Genomic DNA, 24,034 nt, shown 5'->3' on the forward strand with positions numbered 1-24,034 from the left:
CCAACATTTGTTGTTTTCCTTTTCAATCATTTTAGCCAATCTGATATATATAAAATGATGTTTCAAGGTTGTTTTAATTTCTATTTCTCTAATTAATAATGATTTAGACCATTTTTTCACGTGACTATAAATTGCTTTGAAAAACTGTAATGCCTAATTGTGGTTGTTCAGTCATTCAGTTCTGTCCAACTCCACATGACAACATGGATTTTTGTCCATGGAGTTTTCTTAGCATACATACTAGAGTGGTTTGCCATTTCCTTCTCCAGTGAGTTCCCATTTTACCGATAAGGAACTGAGGCAAATAGGGGTTAAGGGACTTGTCCAGAGTCACACAGCTAGTAAGTGTCTGAGGCCAGATTTGAACTCAAGTTTTCCTGACTTCAGGCCCAGTAGTCTATCCACTGCACCACCTAGTTGCCCCTTATTGCAAGACATATTAGTAAATCTACCTATATGACAAATCAAGTCAAGAAGCATTTATTAAGAACCTACTATGTGCCAGGCACTGTGCTAAGTGCTAATAATAACAAAGAAAGGCAAAAATAGTCCTTGCTCTCACAGAGTTCATATTCTAATTGCAGTGATGATGTGTAAACAATTCTGTTCAAACAAGATACAAACAGGATAAATTGGAGGTAATAGTAGAGAGAAGGGACCAGGGAAAGGCTTCCTGCAGAAAGTGGGATTTTAGCTTAGACTTGAAGGAAGCCAGGGAAGCCAAAAGGCAAATATGAGGAGAGAGAGCATTCCAGGCATGGGAGACAGCCAGAGAAAATGCCCAGGAGCTAGAGTACCATGTGCCAGGAACAGCCAAGAGGCAAGTACCACTGCGTCATAAAGTAATATGTGAAGGGCGGGAAGGTGAAAAGACTGGAAGGGTGGAAAGGGACTAGCTAGATTATGAAGGACTTTAAATGAGAAACAGAGGATTTTTATGGAAGTAATATGCAGCCACTGACATTTATTGAGTGACGTGGTCAGACCTGTGCATTAGGAAAATCACTTAGACAAATAAGTAATGAAGGGACTGGAGTGGGTAGAGACTTGAGGCAGGGAGAGCAATCAGCAAGATATTGCAATAATCTGGGAACATTAAGGGGGCCAGTGTCATTGGATCACAGAATAAATAGAGAGAAATAAGATGTAAGAAGGCTGGAAAGGTAGGAAGGGGTTAGATTATTAAGGACTTTAGAAACCAAACAGAGGGTTTTATATGTGATTCCACGTGTAATAAGGAGACACTGAAGTTTATTGAATGGGGTGGGGGGGAGACAAAAGGGTAACAGAGACTCATACGTTAGTAATGACACTTTGATAGCTGAGTGGAGGATAAACTGGACTGGGGAGAAACTTGAGGCAGAGGGACCAAATTAAAGCATATTTGTATGTTTCTTATGTTTAGTCAATGAATAAAAAGCCTGGTGCTATTCTGCAGCTTTCAGACAAAGGAGATGTGGTTGAAGTAATGACCATTTCACTTTCCACAAACAGCTTCCTTGGGGTTTTAGATCTCCATTCAACAGAGTCCTGAAAATCCATTTTTACAAACACATGCTCTGGCTAAAGTGATAAGGTATTTCATAGATTCATCAGACACTTTTGGCAATGCAGATTAGGCATGTAACCAGAAGTCAGTCAGATACTTTTATGTGAAGATGATTTTTAAATAATTGACTCCTATTTGTCACAAAGGAAAGATCCGAAGATTAAACTAGTTCTATGCTTACATAGCACACAAGTAGGAGCAAACAGTGGAAAGCTATAGAGAAATAGAAATTTTGAAATTATTTTTTGGTAATTTCATTTTTGTTTTCAGTTCCAAAATCTCTCCCTCCCTCCACTCCTTCCACCACCCATTGAGAAGGCAAGAAATATGATACCCATTGTTTTCATATGAAGTCATGAAAAACACATGTTCTAGGAAGAAAAGAAAAATAAAGAATGCACTCACAGTTCATCAGTTCTCTCTCTGGAAGTGGATAGCATTTTTCATCACAAGTTCTTTGGAATTTTAGTGGATCATTGTATTGATCAGAGTTGCTAAGTCTTTCACAGTTGAGTATGTTTACAATATTACTGTTACTATATATGTTGTTCTCCTGGTTCTGCTCATTTCATATTGCATCAATTCATACAAGTCTTCCCTCATTTTTCTGAAGCTATTCCCTTTATCATTTCTTACAGCAAATATTCCATCACATTCATATACCATAGCTTGTCCAGCCATCCCCTCATTTTCCAATTCTTTGCCACCACAGAAAGATCTGTTATAAATATTTTTGTACATATGGGTTGTGGTAGATGAGAGATGAAATGACTGAGGAAACAAAGGTTCAATCTCCCAAGTATATCAACTTATCAAGCAATGCATGCCAATTGCCTAACAAATCAGAACAAATTCCCTTCCTCAGCTTAGGGTCAGACCCTGAATACAGGGTGAGACAGATTTTTATACGTTGAAAACAACTAAGCAAATAAAGCCAATTAATTTAAAGAGAACAATACGACATTAGATAATCTGATTTCTAATTAGTTGAATGATTAAGGTCTTTTCAAATTGGGAAGGGAAAGCAAACAGTAAAATCCCTTGAATTCAGAAAAACAAGTGTCCCTCTCTCCCCTCTCCAAGTGTCTGTAAATAATAAAAGGAACATGGAAACAATAACTGATTGATCAGCACAGGGCCAGTTTTATGAAAAGACATGTGGATTGCTTGAGATATACAATTGTGAGAAAACTCCTTGCATTAATCTTTGGATCTGAGTTTTTGGTCAGCATAACTGAGGTCCTTGGTTAAGGGTCTTTAAGCTTCAGGTAGAGGTAGTCCAGTTTCCCAGCCATACAGGGCTAGTTTCAAACAATAAAATAAGGTTTTCTCTCAATTCCCACAATTGAATAAAGTTTTCTCATAAGACAAAAATTGGACTAGACCCATAATTGAATAGAAAGAGAACTAAACTAACTCCAGAATTGAGTCACAAGATAGAGTCAAGAGTGGTTCACTCAATTTCCACAATTAACCACTTGCTGTTCTAATCCCTTTAATTCCCTCAATCTCCACCCCCTTTTGATTTATTACTTATCTGTATAATAGGCTACATTCTCAGGGCAGCTCTGAAGGGGGCTCTGGTTCCAAATCACTTCTTATAAGGTTCCTAGATTAAAATCTGCTATTAACAAGACTTAATACTGTTTAGAATAATCTCTTAAATTTGGTTCTCCAAACCTGAAACTTTAGAAAATTTCAGCTATTTATATACTACTCACTATTTCTAACTTTAACTAAACACTATACCTGATATAAGAATCTTTAAAACATTCATGGAGGTCTAACTTGTAAAATCAATGCTTCTGTCTCTTAATATGATCAAACAAATACTTTAAAAATGGGGAAATAATTTCATTTTCTTTACAATTATTAATAAAATTTTATATGTAAAATCCTTAATCCAATTTTGAGGATTTATTACTAAAATATACTCAATACACTAGTATCTAGTATGGAAAGCCTGAATTTCCATACTAGATACATTTGGAAGTCAATCGTGTACATATGTATATAGGTCTTAGAGAAAATAGCCTAATCTTGTTGCTTTCTCAAATTTTACTATTCCGTTTACCTAGAAAACCTTTCATTATATCTTTGTCTTATTAATTTATCTAATCCCCTCATTTAAAGGATATCATCCCCATTTTATAATTTGACCACAAATACAGCTTAAAATTGTAAGATTTTTTCATACTTGCATCCTATTATAGTAACAGAGATGTTCCAGTACCGATCTATTAATTAATAGATTCCACATAGTATTTATGAGACTTCTACTGCTTACCTGCCCTGATTTTAGAAATTTGCTATGAAAGGAAAAGGAAAGACATAGGTACAGCAATGTCAAGACTGGTCCTCTCAAGGGCACAGACTGACTTGATAAATACTAGAACAGGGGACAAACTCCCTTAGCTGTATTTGATTTCAGGCATGAATCATGTCTACCAGCTAATGAGGTAGTACCAGGGTATCAAAAGCAAGGCTTAGGATTTACCAGGTAGGGAAATTTCCTGTTCAGAAAGAAAATAACACAATGGGGAAAATGAGTCAAGAGGCTCCACTTTTAGCAATTCTCAGACTGCAGCACATGTCATTTTCTATTATTGGCTTTGTGTCTAAGGATTTTGACTACTTTTAAGGAAACATTTCATAACAACTAAATCTGTCCAAAAGTGGAATGGGCTAGCTTGAAAAACAAATGAGCTACTCCAGACATGTGTTCGAGCCAGCTCCAATCAAATCTTGAGAGCCAATTGTTAAATTTTCAGTATTAGTATTTATACTTCAGAAATTGGTAAGCACTACAAACCAGGGCTTGATTTATTGTTTTACTGATTAGCTGACTTAATAAAGTGATGGAGAAAATGTTAATAATACCGTGTAGAATTAAAAGTGTTTGGTATAATTTTTTTTCCCAACAGTTGGTTGTTAAATATTTACTAGCCTTCAAGTGGAGATTAGATGACCATGTCTTGAGTCTGTCATAAAGGAGATTTTTGGCCAGGTACCGGTTCAATTAAATAGAGTTTAAAGTCCTTTCCACCTATCTCTTAGATTCTATGATTCTTTGACCATATAAAACAAAAACTCATTATTCATGCTGCCTAGTTTGTTGCGTGGCATTCTTGAGGCTATCCTTTCAACCCACTTGCATAGGTTGGTTCACCTAGAGGAAAACTAATGCAGGATCAAGGTATAGTGTGGGTCTGCACTCCTAAAACTATAGCTTAGAAGCCCTAACTGGTAGGGCTCCCATAGTCAACCAGAGGACACAATTATTTCAAAGAAAAGACATCTACTAGAATGGCATAGTAAAAATACTAGACACAAAATATTTCTCATGATCCTGGTGTGGACTCTCAAATATATACAGCATCAGTGGGAAGAATAGACATACAAAGAGTTTAGTTGCAGAAAGACACAGGGAATACATGATCAAGGGCATCATTGTAGGACTCCCTAATTCTTCCTTATTATGAAGTCTTAGCTCTGCTCTCCATTGGGGGCCTGGTGTCCTTCCTAGGCATAATGCCTCACTAAGCTCCCTGAGCTTGCTCCCTGCCAGAAGCATCATCTCAGCATAGTACTGCACTCTATTGTTTTATTTTCTTCAGGATAGTGTCTCCTACTAAACAACATGATACATGGTAAGATCCCCATCCTTGCCCCACCCTACCCCATGCACTCTGGAAGAAGAATAAAGAAAAAGATGAATGATTCCTTCTCAAGAGGTGGAGCTTTCCCCCATAGTTGGCTCTCTTCCTAAATGCCAAAGATGACTCCTTTCTCAGAGCTGACTTCTTACGTCCACCAACTGGGTGTGAATGATCCTCCAGCCAGGCAACAGTTAGCCCTTTAAATTCCATCAAGTTGATTGAGGAACTTATTAACACCTCCTAAAGAAATGAAGAAGTATAAAAAGCACTTCTTTCTACTTCCTTTACACAAATTCATCCAAGTCTAAAAAGGGCAAATCTCTTATAAGGTACAAATGAACCTGTGGGTTCCACACCATTTTCAGTCTTTGAATAGGTTACTCAAGAAGGTGAGTCCTTCGAAGTTTCATGCCCTTTGTAAATTTGAATGTAAATATTCAAAGTCTGGAAGAGATAAAATCATAATATGTCATTATTTCTATTACCTACCTGTAGAACTTGTAATTTCATCAAGTGGATTGAGGGAAATGTGGGGGTGGGGAGTGGAATTACTTGATCATGTGTTGCCCTTGGAAGCTAAATAAAATTCCAAATGACAGTGTTTGCTACTTATAAAGATTTGGCAAACCTTTGTAACAGCCTCATTGTCCTCTAGACAGCTATAGCCCACAGGTTAGGAACCACTGGACAACAGTTTGCTAAGGAACGACTTGAGATCATAAGATTACGAGATCAAAGACTACAGGTGGAAGGGACCTCAGAGCCCATATAAAGCAACCCCTGCAATTTACAGATGAGAAAACTGAACCCAAAGGAGGTTAAATGACTTCCCTTAGGTCACACAGATACTGAGTATTAACCTAGCTCTACTATTGGTAGGAAATGATAGTTTTGAGGACAAAATACTTAAACTGCTGTTTTTCTCTAAGAGAAAAATTAACACTAATTACCTTGCATTGGTATCATGTGTATCAATTACATGATGCAAGTTGGTTATACTGGAACCCTTTGCTCGAAAGGTCATGAAGATAAAGATAACTAGAGTGAATGATAGATTTTTCCAAAAACTGATCCTAACTCCATAAGAATTCTACCAATCCTTGTACTTAGCCTTACATAGTACTTCATCTGGGCTCCTGCTCTGGCTCCCGCTTTCATTGGCAGGTTCTTATCTCCAGAGGGCAAGATTCAGATGATAACTTTGAGGAGTTGTGGTTTCTAATACCATTCTTTACAAATCCTGTCAAATGTGCTCTCCCCAACACTGATCAACCAGTTGATACCAACTAGCTTTTACAAAGGGTTATTTACTTAGAATTTATAGCAAGGACAGAAGTTACAAAAACATTCCACCAAACTGGGAATGCAATCTCTCCTCTGCATGCACTTTGTCCCTGCTGAGACCTGGGAACAGTGGGCTCAAACTTTAAGTGTAAAGATAGTGAGGCACACATTTAATGAGCATGCAGCATCAAGGGGTCCCTCATGACCCCTGGCCCTTCCTTCACAGAGTCTCCACCAGGTTCTCTTAGGGCACGATATTGTGATGGGTAAATCACTCCCTTGCTCAGTGGGGCTGGCCCCTAGGACTTTGTCTCAGTGGATAGGGCAATCCACTATTCGACTGCATCAAGCAGGTTGCACAGTTGCTAGTCCCTCTTTGGATAAGAAGCTGCTGCTCTCAGCTCCAGTGGTCTCTACTACTGACTCTGGTCGTTAAGGAGACCACTAAACACTCTTCTTCCACTTCAAAACTTAGTAGGTCACAAGCTGGTCAATTTCATGTCTAGATCTTTGTCCACCAAAGATCAGGGAAAAAATAAATACAAAAGAAATAGAGGTGCTATATGTGATGGACACACGGTGACTGAGAGGTAGACACCTGGCAGTCCACAGCAATCTTCAGTCGAAAGGGAAAAGCTCAAGAGATTATCTACTTGATCTTTTATATGCACACTCAGTGCCAGCTCAGCTTCTCATGCTTCATCAGACTTTGCAGTTCCTTAGTCTCCCAAAAGACTCTGCATCACTCCACAGTACCAGCCCCTCATTTATTCAGACCAGAATGAAGTTCACCAACCCTGCATGTCAGATTTAAACTAGGTAGAGACTTGAGAATGTTCTGAAGTAAGGAAAGAGCCACTGCATCTTACATGCCCTGAATATCAGCTGAGCATACCCAAAGTGGGGAGAAATATGTGATCCAAGCTGGGAGGGGGTGGGCCAGAGGATTGCTCAATTTATGACCTACTCATAATTGATGCATTCAGAGGTATCTTAGCTCCATGTCACCTAAAATAGGTGCATTTTGTGAGAGACTCTAGCTCCCTTTGTCTATCTCAATATAAAGCCACACATCCCTAATAGCTATAGAAGTTAAACTATTTCTGGACAGAGCTGACATCCTGGAAGTATCCCTGAGTCATGCAAAGACAGGAACACTGAAGGGTGACAATGTGGCAGTGTGCCCATCTAACTGTACCCTTCCTGAATCAGTGAGTCTACAAACTACGAGTTTGTATTCTTCAAATTAACCATGTGGCAAGATCAACTGAGTTTGAAGCTTTCTTTTTGTCCTTTAAAATCTTAGACCAAACTAGCACATTATAGTAACATGGCCTTTACAAATACACACATGTGAATGTGTATACCATTGCTTCCATACACTCTTCCATTTATTTTGATTGACTCTCAAAAGATGTGCTAATGCTATAAGTAGTTTTATGATGATTAACCATGCATTTAACTCTGCTTCTATTTCTCTCTCTGTCTTTGTCTGTCTCTGTCTCTATCTCATTTTGTCTCTTTCTCTGACTTAGTGTCTTTCTGTTTCTCTCCCCCACTATCTCCCTCTCTCTCATAGCTTTAGCTCCTTTAGTTAAAAAGGAAGGTCTTAAACCACCCAGTTATCAGACAAGAAAAGTAGTTTTCTCTCCAAAAAGAGGCATTAGGTCCCAGGGGTTAAGCTTTTTTAGGGACACACACCAACCAGCAAGTTAATTAGAGTCCATAGGTATTTACTTAATCTGTCTTCAAATTCATCTTTTTCTGCTAGCATCTCTATTCAAAGCTTCCATCTTACTTAGAGTCACTTTGAAATTACTGCAGGAAATGGTCTGCTTTCTAACAAACCATAAAGTGTTGTGGCACTGGAGCCTCATTCACCCCTTTCCTCGCCTGTGAAGGACCACTAGATTTTCTAATGCAAATGAACTTCTGAGGGCCACAGAAACAAAAAGGTTTAGATGGAGGTACTGTGAGTCTATCTTCACTGTAAACCCTTCCTTCAAAATTCTCACTTTTTATATTTCTCATCCTTTACCTCCTCCCTTGCTTTGTTAGCAATCATTGCCAGAAAGACTTGGGATGCTGAAAGTGTGGCAACTGATCAGACTTTTGCCCAGAGGTAACAGGATAGGAGAAATTATGAACTTGACATTGAGAAGAGCTCTAGAAGAATTCCTAGATGAAATCTGAGTTGAGCCACACAGGAATATGGGGCCAGATTGAGGGCAGAAATGATTTGAGTGGTGTGCCTTACCCTCCAGTGTCCTTCCCTCTTTGAGGCTCCATGACCCTTTACTCTTATTGGTTTGCTCTTGAGGATAATGGAGGTCACAGAAGTGCCGATGGAAGCAGACCAGCATGAAGACGGTTAGTGATCCGTACACACACTGAATTTCCAACACGTTCCTCTTCCACTTCCCTACCCTTAGTGAGAGAGTAGCCCACCATGAATTATTCAAGTATCTGCTTCCTGGATCCTTCTCTCCCAATGAGGAAGAAGACAAAGACAGAGCAAAATAAGTAATTTGTGTCTCTTGGGCTGAAGCTAGACAAAAAAAAAAAAAAAAGTGCCATGGTTTATCTTGTATTTTCTGACTGTCCTCCTTTGCACTCATGTGTTTTCACTCATTTGATAAAAAGTAAAATAGTAGCCACCAAAATTCTGCCAGGGACATTGTGCTTATATTCTGGCATGGGGAGATCAGGAAGAGCTTACTTTTAAGAAGATAGGAGACATCATTCTTTATCAGCATTAGTCAAGGTGGAGATAGAGAAGGCCCTCTGATGTTTCCTCATAGGAGAAGGAGAAATAGTGTATGTTGCGATCATCCCCTAGACCAGGGGTGGGGAACCTGTGGCCTTGAGGCCTCATGTGGTCCTCTAGGTCCTCAAGTGTGGCTCTTTGACTGAATTCAAACTTTGTGATTCAAACGGCTGCACTTGAGGACCTAGAAGGCCACATGTGTCCTTGAGGCCACAGGTTCCCCACCCCTGCTCTATACCAATGGTTTTCAGTACTTTATTACACATCCATAAAAAAAAATGTGGACACATATCTAATAATGCATATTTACTTATTTATGAAGTATATATTTTTGTCTAGACTAATAATTACATATATTATAAAATACATAAAACAGAAATTTAAAAAGAATAAGATAAAGATAAAATATTTACTCTTAGAGTCAATAGTGAATCACTAAATTTTTTTGAATAATGGAGTGACTGTTATGCAAATTGTATTTTATTTTGCTTTTTTCAATGAACAAGCATTTATCTTTCTCCTTCCTACCTTCTCACTCCCACTAGAAAAAAGAAAAACAAAACAAATTCTCACATTGGTCATGCCAAAAATATATATTTATATCCCATTCTGTGTCTTCAATTTGTCACTTTATTGTCAAGAGGTGGGTAACATATCCTCTGCAATCATGGCTGGTCATTACACTCGTCAGAGCCTCAAGTCTTTTATACAGTTCTTTGTCCTCACAATATTGTTGTTATGGTATAAATTGTTCTCCTGGTCCTGCTCTGTGATGAGATCATTATCTACAAGGGTTTCCCCCTTCCCCTAATAGAATCTAACTAATAAATAAAATTAGGAGCTTATTTTTGAAAAAAAAAGTGATAACAATTAGCTAATTTGATTTGAAACAGGAAAATACAGTTACCAGTATCAATAAATTTAAGAGAATTAATAATCAACAGAGAAGAAACAAACAAAATTATTAGACACTATTTTGCCAAATTATGGCAATAAAAATGACAACTTAAAAGAAATGGATGAATATTTGTGAAAATATATATAAACAATAATCAGATTAATAGAAAAAGAAATAGAAATTTAAATAACCAATTCTCAGAAAAGAAATTGAACAAGTCATAAATGAAATCCTATATGGAAAAAAAGATATGTTTATTTAAAAATCTATTAAATATTCAAAGAACAATTAATTCCAATATCATATGAATCATTTGCAAAAATAGAAGATAAGATCTTACAAATTCCTCCTTGAAACAAGTATAGTCGTGAACCTTACACAGTAGAAAAAAAAAGAAACAATTTGTTAGTCATGTGAAGAATAGCTTAGAGTGGGAAGAATTTTTTAAGGTGGGGAGACCAATTAGGAGGTTATTATAATCAGGAAGGAAACAGTAAGGGCTGGAATAAGGTTGATATCTATGCGACTGGAGAAAAGGTGATGGATGCAAAAGATGTTGTTGAGGAAGAATCAACAAATCTTGGCATCTTATTTGATATGTGAGGTTAAGTTGGGGGGAGAGAGAGAGAGAAATCAAATATGGCACCATAGTTGTGATCTGGGTGGTTGGAAGAACAGTGGTGCCCTTAAAATAGAAAAGTTCAGAATAAGGATGAATTTGAGGGGAAGGATAATATAATGAGATAAGTAATGCAGATTTTAACTTATCTATACTCACTCATTCAACTCACTCTATCCCACCAAAAACAAAATGTCAGGATTCTTATTTACAGGCCAGTCTGAAAGGGCAGAACCTGTAGAAAAGAACCTGACACAGCCAGGAGGTAATTTGGGAAACAGAGTATATATACAGTAGGGGCTGGGGGAATGTTGCCTATGCAATCTTGGTGTGAATATGTGGGTCCTCATTAAGTTGTAACTCCCTTGAAGAGACCTATGTTTGGAAGGTTGGAAGCTTGCATAGCCAAGAGTCAAGCAGAAAAACAAGGTACATTGGGTAATCCTAAAGGAAGGGGCTGTGGAATTATGATAGAGACAAACTCTGAGATTGGTGATTATGGAGAGGGTATGATGGAACCCATCTTCCAACCTATGATTGGTTACTCCTTATATTCATGCCATGACTCATTGGAGGTATAGCTCCACTCCCTACCACTTTGAAATCACCATTCCAGACTAGGGAAAGAAAACTATGAAGAAAAAGCCTGGGAGAGAGTGCAGAAAGGAGGTGGGAAGCAATGGTAAGGTGACTCCTTGGCTACTAAATACATTGAGGCAAGTTGGTTTTATTTTACTGTGGCAAGATGAGAGTTTTCCAGGAACCAAACATGCAGTTCTCTATCAGATCTCACAAGTGAAGATATATGTATTATTACAACCCCAGAATCCTCATTAGTATCCATGAATTCTATCACAAGGAAGAGCTCTACATATGCAAATGTGGCTGTCAAGAAATCTTCTAGGCTTTTGATGCACCCTAACAGATAGATAGTTACCAAGTATGTGTGTGGGCATGTGTGTGTGTGTGTGTGTATGTGTGTGTGTGTGTGAGAGAGAGAGAGACAGAGACAGACAAACAGACACAGATACAGAGAGCAACAGAGAGACCAAGAGAGATAGAAAGAGAAAGTAAGAGACAGAGACATAAAGAGGCAGAGAGGTGAGGAGCAGACAGATAAACAGAAACTTATACATAAGATCTTTCCACTCCACTACAAAATTACTACCTCCTCTATCTTTCATCCCTTGGTCAAAATTTATAAGAGAAGAATTAGGAAACCTGGGACCTTGCATTGCTAATAATAATTTTGCATCACACCCAAGTGTCTCTTTGTACTGTTTAATGACTAGTACAAGATCTCTAAACTTTTTTGATCCACAACTGTATCAATATAATTGCTTCAGAGCCTAGCCAAGAGAGCAGGTCTTGAAAGCTCTGTAGCCACAAAGAAGAGAATTATGTCTTTCTGAAAGAGCTCGGTGTTGTCTTAGTAGCCCAGAAGAAGTGATTCCCAGGTGTAGTTACCAGTCCAGAAGTGGTTCCACCAGAAGAAGCATGGCCCTGCTCATCAGTCTACGGTTGGTCATATTGTTCTGGAAGAGGAACATATCAAAGAAGGAAGAAGGAAGATATCAAAGCCCAAAGTCAACAGTTGTGAATTACCCTGGATGGGTCTGTTCTCCTGTGGTTTTGTAAGTTTGTATCCCCCGTATGCCAAAGGCACTATGTGCATTGGTAGGAAAATGTGTGACGGGTTTATAGGTAGAATAATATGTTCTAATTATTCTTACTTTGCCTTCTGTTTAGTAAATGTTTCTGATTAAGAGTTAATGGTGGGCAGCTAGGTGATGCAGTGGATAGAGCTCCAGCCTCGGAATCAGGAGGACTTGAGTTCAAATAGAGCCTCAGACACTTGACACTTACTAGCTGTGTGACCCTGGGCAAGTCACTTAACCCCATTGCCTAGCAAAGGGAAAAAAAAGTTAATACTGTCTTCTTGACTTATTGTTTCAATGGGAAATATACCAGTGGGGACATCCAGCTGTGAGAAGTAGGAGTGAATTCCTCCCACCCAGGTTACCCCAGGAACCTGCAAATAAGTTATAGTAGTGCGACCGCCTCTCTGAGAAACCTTGATTTGTCAGTATCAGTACAACTTGAGGTGAGCAATCCAACCCAAGAAGAGATGGAGAAATAGGTTTCACATTCAAGGCTTTCATGTGCTACAATAGAATTTTTTTCAGCACATTATTACACTTCAAAAACATAAGTTGATGTTAGTCATTGTTGTCCTTTGGCAATAAATGAGCATGAACCTTGAGATTTTTCAAAAAATAATTTTCAGCACCTAAAATATTGCTCATGCACAGACACAAAGTCAGGATCATTTCCATAATATAGATCTTCAATAACTTGTTTCTGGAGATCATAGCTTCCAAGAGGTTCAATTTTATCTTTGCAGTTTTTAACTTGATTAACTTTTCTATTCATATCTTTCAGGTTGCTTTCATCCATACATAGTATACAATCAAAGATAAGGAAATCTTTGGTTCCTGGCAATATGATTCATGATAATGCCACATTTCTTCATGAAAATCTCCCCTTGATAATCAGATTTTCCTATTTTACATGTAGATGTTGTTGTACCGTCTATCCCTTATTTGCCTGAAATATTTTGATCAGTTACAAGTTTCCTAAAAACTTCTTCTGCTATAGGTAAATGACAAGTATTACCCAAACAAGTGAACAGTATAGACTTGGTTTCCAAGGTAATTTTTCATTCCTACTACAGGACTTCCTGTGTCCCAGACTCTACATTAGAAAGTTTTAAAGGATGAGATTAAAATGAAATAACATTTTGAAAATAATATCTTTGAGTGAATAAGTTGTTTTGACTATTATAAACACCCGGATTAACTATAAAGGACATATAAAGAAAGATGCCATATGAATCCAGAGAAAGAACTGATAAATAGACATATGGATAGAATAATTATATATATATATATATATATATATATATGTGTGTGTGTGTGTGTGTGTGTACACATATATACACATATACCTATTTATACATACATACATATATACACACACACATATACATATATGTGTAAAACCCACTTCTATGGTGGGGGAAGGTAGGGGAGAATAAAATGAAAAAAAGAAATTTTAAAAAATAATATCTTTTAATAAGAGTACTAAAAACATTTTTACTCTCACTAAAATACTATTAACAATGATTCCTTATCATTGACAATCTGGACTTAATATTATATAATATAGCAATCTGAAAACCTGATTCCTGTTTGTTTATTTTGCTGCTAGATTTCAATGGTTGTCATAGATGAAAAAGATACCTTCCAAAGAAATCTGAGCAAGAGACATGTTTATCATTGGCTGTTATGAAATCCTGGTACTAGTTTTTCAATCTTAGCTACCAATTATGTAATGGTTTTTGTTGAAATTCAGCTAATAAATTTCTACTTTCCCTAATTTCAATCAGTTGTTCTTGCAAACTAATCAGGTGTTGCATTTGTGTGTGTGTGTGTGTGTGTGTGTGTGTGTGTGTGTTTAAAAAATAGGTTCAAAAACCACTGAAACTCTTTGGGAGATTTTTAAATAATGTTCTGTTTCTAACTTAGGAATATATGCAGATATGAGAGGTTTTTTTTTTTTTAATACAGCACATGTTTACATCATTTTCAGTAACCCAGAGAGGAGAAACTAAGTATTCAAAAGGGAGGGAGAGAGGAAAAAGGAGGCAGGGTAAGGCAATAGCATTATACATTGTAAAGAGATCATGAAAGATGAGGACCGAGAAAAGGCCATCAGATTTGGCAATTAATAAAACACTGGTAACTTAGAAGAAAACAGTTTCATTTGAGTGAGGTATCAAAGATAATGGAAAGGCTGAAAACCTAGGAGACTAGAAGTATAGTGGAAATAGGGAGGTTTGGAAGAGTGTGTTTGGAAGAGGGGAAAGATCATACAGTCAGATGTGGGATGAAGATGGTAGCCCATCCATGCTGGCTTATCCTTATGTTCTATCTGTTCTATCAAAAATGCTGTGGTCTCCTTTTCCTAATTCCAGAAAATGCTGTCCTCAGCCTACTCTTTTAATGTAGCTAGACAGCCATGCAGATGAGCAAAAGGCTATACAAATTAGTCAGATCAGAAAACAAATGAGGATCTTCAAGAGAAAAAAAGTGTTTAATAAACATTGAAATTATGAACCACAGCATTAATGCTAATCATATTTCTTTAGGAAGCTACTGTCAACAGCTGTCAGATCCAGCATTCATGTACCATTAAAAAGTTGAGGAAGAGCCAGGGAAAGTTGTGCAGACAGATTAAAAAATAAGGTAGACCTCTGGTGGCATGGCCTGATTTGGATATGTATCTGTATGCTTTTGGGTAGGAGGAGGGAGAATTATGATAATGAAGGGGATTTATTTTGTTTGTCTTTTTAAAAATTTATTATTGTTTTATTTTTAACATTCTTTTCTTTTAAAAATTTGAGTTCCAAAAAAGTTAAAAAATAAGAAAATTAAATTTTAGTTTACACTCAGGGTTCATCAGCTGGAGGTGGATAACATTTTTTCATCATGAAATTTTCATCATCATTGTATTAATCAGAGTAGCCAAATCTTTTAGAGTTGATCATCATTACAACAATGCAGCTACTGTATACCATGATCTCACATTTCTTCTCACTACATTTTGCATCAGTTCATGTAGGTCTCACCATGTTTCTTCTGAAACCACCCCCCCATTGTCATTTCTTAAAACACAATAGTATTCCATCACAATCATGTGCTACAACTAGTTCAGTAATTCTTCAATTGATGAGCATCTCTAGATTTCCAATTCTTTATCAGAGATAAATATTTTTGTACATATAAGTCCTTTTCTTTTTTCTTTGATCTCTTTGAAGTACAGATCTAGTAGTAGTATTATTAGGTCAAAGAGCAAACCCAGGATTTCTGGCACCAAGACGAAGGAATGAGGAAACAACCCTCCCAAATTCCCCTCTAAACAAATATAAAACCACCTCAGAATTGACCTAGGAGCAGGGTAGCAGTTTACCAGCACTGCAGGCAAGGTCTATCTGGCTGGAGGAGAAGAGGAGCAAGGTGTAAGAGCAGCAGCAGTAGCCAGCCAGCCTCACAGCAGGAGGCTTCAGTGAATTATTTTGCCTCTTTTAGCATTAGGCCAATTTTGTTTTTTAAGGTATTATTTTATTCAGTATTTTTTTTTTGCCTCTTTTGACAAACTAGTAATTGTTTTTCATAATTTTCTTGCATCACTCATTTTTTTTCCCCAATTTTTCCTCTACCACTCTTATTTGTTTCTTTAACTCTTCTAAGAATTCTTTTTGAACTTGGGTCCAATTAGTATTTTTCTTTAAGGCTTTGGTTGTAGCTGTTTTCATGATGGCTTCTGAATTGGTATCTTTGTCTTCCTTGCTATCATAGTAACTTTTTATGGTCAAGTTTTTTTTTTGTTTTATTTTGTTTTGTCTGTTTGTTTGTTTTGCTATTTGCTTATTTTTCAGTCAATTTCTTGACTTTGTATTTTATGTTAAAGTTTGGTTCTACTCACCTAAGGATTGGGAGGCACTGTCCCAAGCTTCAGGCTTTTTGTGTTGCTGTTTTCAGAGATAGTTATGGGGGTCTGCAAGTTTTCAGTGCTTCCAAGTTGTTATAATCTGGGGAAAGGTGTAGTTGCTGCTCTTCTGGTCTGTGTTCTAGTGTTTATCCAGGAAGGGCCCTCCAAAATTCATTACTATTGCTGCCCCAAGACTGCTCCCAGCCTGCTCCCACTCTGGTGTTACAGTCTTGTTCTGCCAGCCTGCTAAGTTGTCTTGGCCTGGAAAAATGTCTCACATTGACCTTTTATTGGCTTTGTCACTCCAAAATTCAGTCTGAGGCATTATTTTAAAGCTTTTTGGAGATGAATGTTGGGAGAGTTCAACTAGATTGCTACCTGTACTTTACTATCTTGGCTCCACCCCATTGTATTTTAAAGACCTTCCCCTACCACTACCACACACACACACACACACACATACACACAGAGCTGCAGGATCAACACAGGACTACAGTTACAACCCTGGGGAAGGAAAACCTGCATTTTGCTCCTCACTATGACTGTGAATGATTGTGATGATGCAGCAACTTACAGTCCAGCAACCATAAAGTGTGTTGCCTTTCCAAGGGGACTCTAAACCATAGGATCTCACTGAGTCTCAGGGGATAAGGTAGAACCCTGTGGGAAACCTAATGATTCACTGGAATGATAGGGTATTGCTTGTGGAACTCCAAGTTTAATTCCCTCCCATGAGGCATCCAAATCTCTGGGTGATGCTAAATCAAAAGGGAGACCCTTCAGAGAAGAAGAATTGTGTTGATCATTAATGGGCTACATGAGTGCTTTATGTATCCTCTCTATTTGTTTCTGGGCTTCCATGAGTCCTTTGTGCAGACTGCATTTTCTGTGAGATGTAATTTTGGTTGTCCATTAGATTGTAGGTATTTGTTGCTTTGAGTGCCTGTACAGGATCTGGGAATCCCATGATCTGTTGTTGTTCAGTTGTTTTAGTCATGTCCAACTCTTCCTGACCCTGACAGGGTATAGGTCCTGGAAACCCCCCTCCTCAACTTTCCTTGAACTTTCCCAGATGGCTAAGTCTCTGACATTTGCCTAAGGATATAATCCTGGGTCTTTCATTGTGGCCCACACCCAAACCTCCAATTTTGTTACTTCTAACCTAGCCCAGCCCTTCCTTCATTATCTGGATGGTCCCAGGTCACTTCCCACCCTTAATTCCTTCTAGACCCTGATACCTCCCAGTCACTTCAGCCTAGTGTCCACTTCCATCCAGGTCTCCCAAAAGTCTTTCTGTATATAAGTGTCCATCTTGCCCCATCAAATAGATTTCTTAAGATTTCTTAAGAGTCTGGCCCATAGTGTAGATTTTTAGAATCATGCCCACCTTGACTGGTCTTCTAATAAGCCTTGTCTTTGGCCAAAAGAAGGCCCGGGTCAACTCATTTAAGGTAGGACCTGTGTCACCATTTTGGGATCCCAGTGTTGAGGTTTAGGGGTTTAGGAGGGCTGGGACCCAAAAATAGCAACACACAGGTCCTGCCCAAATGTACTCAACCCAAGCCCCACCTCAGTCAAAGACAAGGTTTATTAAAGATCTGCTGTATTGGCCAGATTCCCAAAGAATCCAAACATTTGTGACACTCTTATTGACAAGCAGGCTAGATTAAATCTCAGCCATGGGTCAGACTGAATCTGGGCTAAAGAACTTTTCTATTTGCAGATTTTGATCTAAGTAAGACAATCTCCTGAGGATATGGGCATGAGCCATAAGCAAACACCTGGGAACTGGGAGGGTTCCAGAGTCAGGGACTTAGTCAGGGATGGGTTTCTCTTGTTCTTTGGTCCTAGGATGTGTCTAGTTGGAGCTCTTAGATCTACTTCACACACATGAGGAAACTTTTACTAATGGAGAGGAAGTCATTTTTGATCTATTGGAATGAACACTGCACTAAGAGTCAGGAAATCTAGTTCCTGATCTAGACCAGTGCTCTTAAACTGTGGATCATGAACCCATATGGGATTGCATAACTGAATATGAGGGCCGTAAAAAATTTGGCAACAGTAAAAGGTTTCTGAACACACAATGACCAAAAATTAATTCAAAATCAAAAGCATAATGAATCAAAGATGTTTCTGGCAGTGCTTGCCTGTGTTGCATCATGTGACTTCGCTGCAGCCTTAGTTCTGAACACACAACATGCACACTTTGCACTGTGCATGCCACCATATCACACAACATCAAGGAATGCCACCAGAAACTCCTCAGCTCAAATTCAAGACTATTGTATGTTATGAATTGCAGTGTTTTTACAGTACATGCAAAGTTTTCTGCTCTTATAGAAACATAATGGCTTAATTATGGAAAATAAAGACTTTTAATATTTTCATACCATCATTCCTCAGCATGTAAGTATCAAATTAGTATATCTTTGGATTGGGTTGTGTTAGAATATTTGATTTTTAAAATTGCTGTTATCTCCTTTTTTTGCAGAAACACGAGAGTTTAATTGCAGCAAGTAAAGACAAAAGCCCTTTAATAATATTTCTCTACCATCACCTCTGTATGTGTTTGTAAGTGTGAACATCAATTTTTTAAATTGAGTACAAACAAATATAATTTCATAAACTAAAGTTAGTATTTATTTGAGAAACGATTAGCAATATTTATTTATATTTTAGGGCAAAAATATTTTTTGTTATAGATAAGTGACTAAATTTAGACAGAAGAGGTAACAATAATGATGACAATGCAACAATGTCTTTGCTACCAGATTGTAGCACACCTAACTTGACAAGAAAAAGAAAATATGTTGAATCATTTTTGCCATATGGAATGGTGTGGAAAACCTCTTTGCTTAATTTGTAATGAAGTTGTGGCTGGAGAGAGTATGAAACTAGCAAAATTAAAATGACATCTTAATACCAAGCAATAAACCAAAAGAATATTTTGAACAACTTCTAAAATTTTCAAATAATGTAAAGTAATGTTTTGAGGAATTTGTTATTGACAATGAAAAGTATTTACTTGCATCTTATGAAGCTTCTTATTTAATTGCAAAAACTGAAAAGTCCTACACAATAAGAGAAGATCTTGTGTTACCTGTTGCTATTAAAACATCAGAAATAGTTCATGGGAAAAGGTATGGGGATGAAATTCATAAAATTCCTTTATCAAATGATACTGTTTCCAAAAGGATTTCTGAAATTAGTAATGACCAATTCCAGTAGCTTAATACCAAGCTCAAGGGCAGCCCAAAATTTGCAGTTCAGTTTGATGAAACAACTGATATTTCTAGTATGTCACACTTGTTACTTTATGTAAGATATGTTTATGAAGGAAGCAAACATGAGAAATTATTTTTTGTTGCCCTTTGGAAGGGCACATAAGAGGGGAAGATATATATCTTAAAGTCGATGAATTTTTCACAAATAAAAGTTTACAGTGGAAAAATTGCATTGGAGTCTGCACAAATGGTGCTGGAGCAATGACGGATGAGAATATTGGATTTGCAGCAAAAGTTAAAGCTGGTGGCAATGAACATATCACTTTTACTCACTTCATAAACCATTAGGAGGCACTCATAGCCCAAAAAAATCACCAGAGTTAGATGTTGTGCTTAGTGATACTATCAAAATTATTAACTACTTCATTAAAAGTCATGCCCTTAATAGTTGTTTGTTTTCAAACTTTGGAAAGATATAGACTCCAATTACAAAAGCTTATTACTACATGCAGAGGAAAGGTGGCTATCAAGAGGGCAAAGTTAAACAGATTATTGAAACTGAAAGATGAAGTTGTTATATTTTTGACAGCAGAAATCCAATTTTGTTATTTTTTTCATAATGACTTATGACTTTAAAAACTATTTTATTTGTCAGATATTTTTGAAAAACTCAATGATTTAAACAGGTCATTTCAAGGAAAAAATTGTAATATATTTATGTTAAAAGATAAAATTGAAAGTTTTGCTAAAAAAAATTTAACATATGGAAGAATAGGACAGAAAATAGCTCTTTAGAAATGTTTACAGCTACAGATGATTTTATAATTGAAAATAACCTTCCCAAAGATTTAATTGTAGGAGTTATAATTGATCATCTGAAGTGCCTGGAGACACAGTTTCAAAAATACTTCCTTTCAAATTTTGATTCTAAAAAGCTAAGTTGGGTTCATAAGTCATTCTCAATTGAAATATAAAACATCAGTCATCTGCCATTAAAAGTTCAAGAAGAATTTGCTGAGTTATCAAGTGACACAGGTTTAAAACTTGAGTTTCCTAAAAAATCCTTAAATGAATTTTGGCTTGAGATTAGGATAGAATTTCCAACAATTTCTGAAATGTTCCTAAACTTACTTCTACCATTTTGTACTACATATTTATGCAAAGCAGCATTCTCAGCATTGATGATTACATTGATGAAAATATTGATCAGCTCTGAAAAATGGTGAACATGCTCCACATCCTACAGTATGAAATATTCCCCCAAGATTTAATTCTTTATGTAAAAATAAATAAGCATATACATCTCATTAGTATGCAAATTTGCTTTCATCTTTAATAAATGATAAAAGTATATGTAAACCAAAAAATTGTTTTAAAATAAATTTCTTTACGATTTATTATCAGTTAATGTTTGATGTGTATACTTATTTTATATACCTATATACCACAGGGTCACATAAAAATTTCTCAGACGAAAAGAGGTCAAGAGTGGAAAAAGTTTAAAAAGCCCTGATCAAGTCCATTGTACGATCAAGTCATTTCATGTTCCCACGTTTCAGTTCTTCATCCATAAGATGAGGGAATCTTTATTTTTTCTTAATGTGTGCCCTGGTTACTTCTAAATGGATGGGATGAGATGATCTCAAGTGTCTCCTAACATTCTATGTTAAAAAACAAGAAAACTGCCCCCTAGACGGAGCTAGGTGGCACAGTGGATGAAGCACTGGACTGGATTCAAGAAGACCTCAGTTCAAGTCTGACCTCAAATACTTACTAACTTCATGATGCTAAACAATTCACTTAACTCCATCTGCCTCAGTTTCCTCAACTGTAAAATGCACATAATAATAGTACCTTCTTGACAAAGTTGCTGTGAAGATCAAGTGAAATTGTATTTCAAAGGACTTAGTACAGTATCGGGCATGTGAAATAAATAAATGTTTCCAAAATTCTTTTTAAAAAAAATACACATTTTAAAATATGATAAACATAATTATCTTTTCCATAGAAGCTAACCAAAGACAGGTGGAAAAAGGACAGTTATTTGTAAAGAGAACCAGTATAGTAGGGGAGACTGAGTCCCCAAATCTCTGGGAACAGACAGGACTTCCTTTAGGGGAAATCTGTCTTTTAGTCTCTAGTCCCAACTTCCCCAACCTCTACAGCCCTCATTATTTCTCACTTCCTGGTAGCCCCCTGGATTGCGTAAGGACTCCACCATTTCAATGCATAAATCCATGGATTTTTAAAGCTAAAAGGGACCTTAGGGAATCATTTAATTCAGTCTCTTCATTTTACTGATAAGGGTACTTAGTCCAGAGACATGAAATGATTTCCCCAAGGTGACCATAGAGCTACTTAGTGGTAAACCTAGAACTTATACTTCAATCAGCCCTGTTGATTCTTGGCATAATGTTCAGTGATATCCGATGGTTTGGATCATCCTTCACTCCCTCTACCTTCCTACCCCATCCCATTCCAGTGATTTATGTCCCATCCTCTCAGAGACTTGCTCTTGAGAGGCAGCATGAGGTTGTAAAAAGAACACAGGTTTTGAATTCAGAACATCTGGGTTGGTGTCCACGCCCTGCCATGTGCCATGTGCTAGCTGTGTGAGTTTCGGCAAATCATTTAACTTCTCTGACCCTTAATTTCCTCAGCTGTCAAATGAGGAACCTGAGCCAGATGATCTTTAATCTGAAAGAGTCCAGTTCTAATTCTATGCAGTCTAATTAGATTAGGTGGGTTGATGTAATAAAAGGAAACTTTATTAGCTAATGATGGATGATAATTGGCTAATGCATCACTCTCACAAGGTATCTGCATTTTAATATGAACTGATAAGCCTAAACCAAAGTAAACCATTTGGGGAATTTCAGAATATAAATGGTTGGTTGAAGAGATATTTGGGAGAGTCTATGTCCCTCTAGCCATTCCATAAACTTTTATAAAGGTTATATCTAAGGAATATCAAGAGCAGATTTGAAGGAGAAAAGGAGGGAGGGGTTGTCACTCAAAGGCTAAGGGTAGCCTGAGGAGGGTAGAGAGGGTAAGGAAGTGTTATACATGAGTCAACCTCCATGTGAGCCAAATTTATTTTTAAAAACCAGCTGAGTGTGCTGTAAACATGTGCCTCCTTAAAGAAGGAGAATTCTCAATGACCACCAGCTGGTGAGTCTGCTGCAAAACAGATCTACTAGGAGCCAAGAGACCTAAAATCTTTAGGTCTTGTTCATAGAATACTGGTAAAGCTATCTCAAATACCCAAATAGATCTGAGGTTTCTTTCGATTCCCCACAATGACATAGAGTAGCCCATCTATGCCTGCCCATCCTTTTTTGTCTATGTCCTTCCCAAAGTTCATCACAGAGGGTCCTCTCTATGTGCTTGACACAGGGGCAAGGAACCTGCAGCTTCAGGGCTACATGTGGTCTTCTAGGTCCTTGGGTGTGGTCTTTTGACTGAGTCCAAGTTTTACACAACAAATCCTTTTATTAAGGGGATTTGTTCTGTGAAGTTTGGATTCGGTCAAAGGGCCTCACTTGTGAGCCTGGAGGGCTATGAGGCTGCAGGTTCCCCACCCCTGACTATTTTTCTTGAATTGTAATGTTGAAAGAATTCCTCACCTAGCCATATAACCAGCCCATTTCTTTTTTAACTCATATCTTTTTTTTAAGACATTCTTTAGAACCTACACAATCCTTTGTTGTAATGTGTTGCAGCCCAGTCATGCCTACCTTGTACCTCTCTTCTGCCCTTAGGGTGATTTTCAATTTTCATCCTTTGAATATGCTAGTGTTCCAATATTCACAATTATACAACATCATCATAAAAAATGGTGATATTAAAATATTGACCTAGGTTCAAGGGAAAATTTGGAGTAATCAAAGAACTTTGCAATTTCCCAAAGGTAATCCAGGCAACTTTTCTCTTCCTGTTCAATTTTGAACTCAGCAATTTACAATGTTATATACATATGTATGTATATATATACATATATGCACACATGATATTACACATAGACAACATATATTGTCACCTGTAATGTGTAATAATATTTATATGAACTATTACATAATGTATTACATATATAATATTTTATATGCACACACAGAAGGATGAGCTCTAGAAGTCCATTTAACTTCCATATCATGGTCTGGACAATAGGCATTCTTTATCTGTTTTGCTTTTCCTGTAGTCATTGCCTTTAGATGAAAGGTTCTTTAATTTTGTGTCATTGACATCTTAGGCAGTCCAGTGAAGCCTATGGGCTCCTTCTCAAAATGTTTTTAAACGATTGTGTCAATCAATGAACATTTGTTAAGTGCATATTATGTGCCAGGCACAATGCTATGCACTGGTGATACAAAAAGACAGCCCCTGACCTAAAGAAGCTCATAATCTAATAGGAGAGATAACATGCACACTAAGTAGATAGATAGATAGATAGATAGATAGATAGATAGATAGATAGATAG

The 24,034-nt window shown here is 37.2% G+C and overlaps 1 pseudogene; it reads right to left on the minus strand.

Annotated features, from left to right (window-relative positions):
* Positions 1–12,999: 12,999 nt before the first annotated feature.
* Positions 13,000–24,034, minus strand: part of LOC114038891 — a 17,174-nt pseudogene continuing 6,139 nt past the window's right edge.

The sequence above is a fragment of the Vombatus ursinus genome, unplaced genomic scaffold (assembly GCF_900497805.2).
Source record: "Vombatus ursinus unplaced genomic scaffold, bare-nosed wombat genome assembly UNPS02011431.1, whole genome shotgun sequence".
In the NCBI taxonomy this organism is placed as follows: domain Eukaryota; kingdom Metazoa; phylum Chordata; class Mammalia; order Diprotodontia; family Vombatidae; genus Vombatus; species Vombatus ursinus.